Source organism: Vigna unguiculata, chromosome 10 (genome assembly GCF_004118075.2).
Source record: "Vigna unguiculata cultivar IT97K-499-35 chromosome 10, ASM411807v1, whole genome shotgun sequence".
Lineage (NCBI taxonomy): Eukaryota > Viridiplantae > Streptophyta > Magnoliopsida > Fabales > Fabaceae > Vigna > Vigna unguiculata.
This window is the reverse complement of record NC_040288.1, coordinates 28,573,144-28,578,367: the sequence shown is the minus strand read 5'-3', so window position 1 is coordinate 28,578,367 and position 5,224 is coordinate 28,573,144. Positions and strand designations below refer to the sequence as shown.

The following is a 5,224-nucleotide window of genomic DNA, read 5'->3' as shown; positions in this document are numbered from 1 at the left end:
TGAATTGAAATTGGTATGCTTGGAATGAATTAAGTCATGGAATTGTTGGTTGGTTGGTGGTGGTTTGGCATGAGAATTTGGATATTTGAGATGAAAGTTGTGGTTATGGAATGAGGAATATGAATCTGGTGTGAGATAGATGTAATTCCATGAAAACTAGTAGGGAGATCTCATGGTGGTGTGTGTAGTGTTATATAATTAAGATAATTATTCAAGTAAGGATCGCATCCTGAAACTCTAAAGGATCAATTAGTCTCACGTAGAGCAAACTGATCCAAGTGGTGAGAGTAGTGGGAGGCCCTAGATGCTTGAAGGCTAACCTTGTGTGTGAAACTCATTGCCAATGGCTCTACAGAGTAGTAGAGGTCACCACAAGTGCAAGCCTCTAGTGAATCCGATCGATCTTATTATATGTATAAGTATAATTGAGTCATAGTGTCCTGTTTGTTTACTATAACATGATTTGGTGCTACTGTGTTGCATGTTTATAATTTGTTTCAAGTATCTGAATGCTATAACATGTTAAAATTATTTTGTTTCACTAGCTTACCCTTTCATTTGTGTTTGTTCCTTGCTTTGTTTCTCTTTTGCGATGATCACCTTATTGGTGGGAGTAGATGGGAGAATTCTTGATGATAGATCTCATGGTGGTGATTTTGCTGCCTAGTTTTGGATATGTTAGTCGTTCTTATGAGCAGTCCCAAGGCCTTGGTGCCTATGTAATTCCTTGCTCGGGGAGCAGTCTTTTGCAAAAGTGTTAAACTTTCAGATTTTGTTTTGTTCATGGCATATTTGGTGTGTCTTAGTATCTTTTAAGTACTTTCATAAATGATTTTAATGGTGAATCCTTAAATACTATTCAACTCGTGTGCTCTTTTAATACTATAATGATGCTATGTTTTATTTAGTAGATTTATTTTATTTAAATGAGACGTCAAAAAAAATTATATATATATAATATCTTTTCGGTCATAAAATTTAACCTTAATTTAAAAATAATTGAAATTTTATTGTTATTTAATATCTGCAATTTTAAAATTATTAATTTTTATTTTTATTTTTAAACGATATTAAAAATAATCATGCGTGATAAACCGCATGCCATATATAATTTATTATATAAAATAAAATACTAACGTTAATCATGTTTTTAACAATTAATTAAAAAAATTAAAAGAGTTATAATATTAGTCAACTGGCCCACACTTCTTTTTAATTTAGTTATAACATATAAAAATATGTTATTAATATATAATAATAATTCTAATAATTATTAATAATAATAATATATAATCTTATTAATTGTTAGTAATATTATTATTAATAATATAATATATTATTAATGTAACATTCCATTTAATAGTTTTTAAAGTACTAAACAAAATATGATAGCATGATTTAGCAAAGCAGATAGTCAGAATAAGCCATACACGAGTTTAATACAGTCATCCAAAGTAACCGTGTGAATTTCCAACCAAAGTATGGCCTATGCTAGGGAAAAGACATAATATATATATATATATATATATATATATATATATATATATATATATATATATATATATATATATATATATACAAAGTAACCGTGTGAATTTCCAACCAAAGTATGGCCTATGCTAGGGAAAAGACATAATATATATATATATATATATATATATATATATATATATATATATATATATATATATATATTCAAAAGGGCTCTACTCCCAAGTCTGATAAAACAAAAGTACTACCAAACGTCTTTAGTCATGAGTCAACTCTGGTCCAAAAGGGGTGTATCTTCTCCTGGATCCTTTTCTGCTCACACCAAATCATAGGTGATCATTGCAAAAGAGAACATACACAAAGAAAAACAAGCCCAGACAAGAAGGGTAAGCTAACAAAATAAATCAAGCAATTTAATTATAATTATAAACAAGTAATTTCACATCCATCAGAATTATTTAAGTCACCAACACAATACAACACAGTTACATGACACTAGACTCAATATCTGGATTATGTAAGCAACATTGGATCTCTTGGTGGCTTGCACCTGTGAAGGTTTCCAAACTCTACAGAGTTTAGGCTCAAGGGGTTATCACCCAACCACTCCCAAGGTAAGTCCCCTTCGCGTCTATGACTGATTGGATCCATAGACTAAGACCTTCTGCTACTCCTCACACATAATCCATCACACTCTACATGAGTCTTAATGGATTATTGGAGCGTCAGGAGGCCAACCAAATCTGAGTCCTTAAGTGCTTACACACACTAAATACTTCTTTTAGAATTTCCCTTGAAATCCTAGTTCAATCACATCTCTTCACAATCTCATTCCCCGAAATTTCATCATATATATATATATATATATATATATATATATATATATATATATATATATATATATATATTACCAACCATGATTATCCAAGCATACTGTGAGCAAACATCACATTATTTCATTCAATAAGGCTTTTATTCATCTAAAACAGAGAAAACAAAATAACTCTACAGTGATACTCGTTCAAGCTAGAGAATCTCGCCTAGGCCAGGGGGTGATCTCGCTTAGGCGGGCCGCTCTCGCCTGGGCGAGACCCCATACAATGGGCAACCCAAAAATCTGAGCGAATTCTCGCTCAGGCTAAGCTGGTTCGCTTAGACGAGAGGATCACTCGCTCAAGCGACCCCAGCTCGCCTAGGCGAGACCTCGCACAGTAACAAATGTGACTCTCTTATACTTTTGCTCATGCGAGAGCTGCTCGCCTGGGCGAAACTATCAGGTTTTTAATCTGTTCTTCACATGCAGAACTATGAAATTCATACCAAAATCCCAATTTCACACAACAAGAAGTTCCAAACATCAATCAAACGCAAAATCATGCAATTCAAGTATTTAAAGACATTTTATACACGAAAATTGGGTAAAGAGTTGGCTTCCCTTACCTTTGTTAAGGTTTGAGCTTGGTGAAGTCAAATTAGTTGCAAGAAGGCATAAATCTTACTTTAACCTAGAGAATTCATCACTAAGACATGGAGAAGGAAGAATCCCATAATTAAACCCAGAATTCAGAGACAACAGAGGTGAATTCTAGCTGGAATTGAACCAAAACAGAAATGGAACATACCTAGGAGGAAGAGAGTTGAGGGAGGAAGCAGCAGAGGGTTCTGTTGGACTTGTTCTTCCAGAATCTGACAATAATTCAAACAATTGGTGAGAGGGCAGTTTTGAGAAGAGAGGTTGAGAAAGAATTTAGGAATAGAGAAGAAGAAGAAGAAATGAGGAGAAGTTAGCTTCTTCGAACAGAGGAAAAGTAAAACAGATTAAAGGGGATTTTACAATTAATATATAATAATAATATTATTAATGATTATATAATAATAATATTATTATATACTGTCATTATTATTATTAATTGTTTGATTTATTCTAAAACTCACTTCTAATTGTAAAGATTTATTGATAATCGGAAATCAATATATATTCTTTTGAGCTAAACTGATCTTAAAATTTTCTAAAATAAATTATAAAACACCAAGTACGATGAAATGACAAGGTATGAATGTGATGTTAGCATGATAATCATTCAACAATGATTTCTCATTAAAAAATGAATTTAAATTCATTCTCTAACTATATCTTACACGTGTTAACAATGAAGAAATCAAAGAATAAAATTGAACAATGATATTTTTCTCAAACGCTTAGTTCCTTTACATTGAGTTCGACAAAGAATAGTACTGTATGTATGAATTACAGAAGATGGGTTTGGAATATGAATGGTATTCTCATTCAATAATTTGTGAGTGAGTACAAAACCGAAAGCATCAATAATCCTATTTCATTTCAGTTGCGAAGACTTTTCGAGATAAGATATATTTTTACTTCTATATGCTCTATGTGAGTAAAAAATAAATATAATAAATAATAGTAATTAAAATATTGTTAAAAATATAATAATTATTATTATATTAATTATTATATATATATATATATTATTTATTATATATATATATATATTATTTATTATATATATAACAAATTATAATAAGATATATATATATAAATAATAATTAAAATATTTTTAAATTTTAATATTTTTAACTTATTTACTAATCACTTAATTTTATTTTTATGATTAAGGATATTTTAGTAATCTTCAAATTTTATCTATTAAAACTTTTTTAGGTATAATTATTGATTTAGTGCTCTAATTTTTTAATTTGGTTAATTTTGGTTCCTTATTATTTGTTGGTTCGATTTAGTCCTCCAATTATTTAGAAAGATTTAATGTGGTCATTTTCTCTCTGTTAAGTTGATGTTAACACTATGTCCATACATGCTACGTGTCAATTTGTGAAATTTTTGATTTTTTTATTTTTTTTTAAATATATAAACTACTACATGTCAGGTTATGATTGTGCCACGTGGCAGGTTAAAGGACTAAATTCAAAATTTAAATATAGGATTAAATTGAAAACGACTACTATTACTACCATGTGGCACGTAACCTGTCAGGTGACACACGAAAATCTTACAGATGACGTTTATAGATTTTTAGAAAAAAAAAATGAAAAATTTTAAAAAAATTTTAAAAAATTTTAAAATTGCACGACTTGACACGTGTTCGATATTAATATCAACTTAACAGAAATGACTAAATTGAACCTTTTAAAATAATTAAGACAAAATTGAACCAAAAAATAATAAGGGAATCAAAATAAACCAAATCAAAAAATTAGATGACTAAATTAGTAATTATATCTTTTTTGAATACATCAAATTATTCAAATTACTCACTAACTTTCACAAAATTCATCTTCAAATCTATTCACTTTACCCTCTAAATTCACTCAAAAAACACACATATATATCTACTTAAATTCATCCAAATTCATCTTCATATTCCTCCCCAAATCTATATTCTCAAATGAACAGAACTTAGTGTTGTTCTCATAAGTATTATTATATCAAAAGAATATGATAATAGTATTTTGGAGTTTTTTTTATCAAAATTATGATAAGTTTTAAGTTGTCACTACAACTTTTTCTTTGTTTTTTTCAGTGGGGAAAGTAATTAGCAAGAAAAATACAATAATGAAGACGTTAATGAAGGAAAAAGAAAAAGGTTGGCAATTAGGAAAAAAGGTACAATCCTGATGGGATCTAAAAACTTATTTTAGCACTATAACTATAACAAATTATTAAATAATAATTAATTTTAAAAATTAAAATAAT

The 5,224-nt window shown here is 29.0% G+C and overlaps 1 long non-coding RNA gene across 1 annotated transcript; it reads right to left on the bottom strand.

The window, feature by feature from the left end:
• Window positions 1-1,707: 1,707 nt before the first annotated feature.
• On the bottom strand, window positions 1,708-3,273 carry LOC114166077. Its single transcript, XR_003599846.1, has 3 exons — window positions 3,114-3,273; window positions 2,932-3,011; window positions 1,708-1,803 (listed from the first exon to the last, which is right to left on the bottom strand). It is a non-coding gene; the product is annotated as an uncharacterized LOC114166077 (long non-coding RNA).
• Between the last annotated feature and the right edge of the window lie 1,951 nt (window positions 3,274-5,224).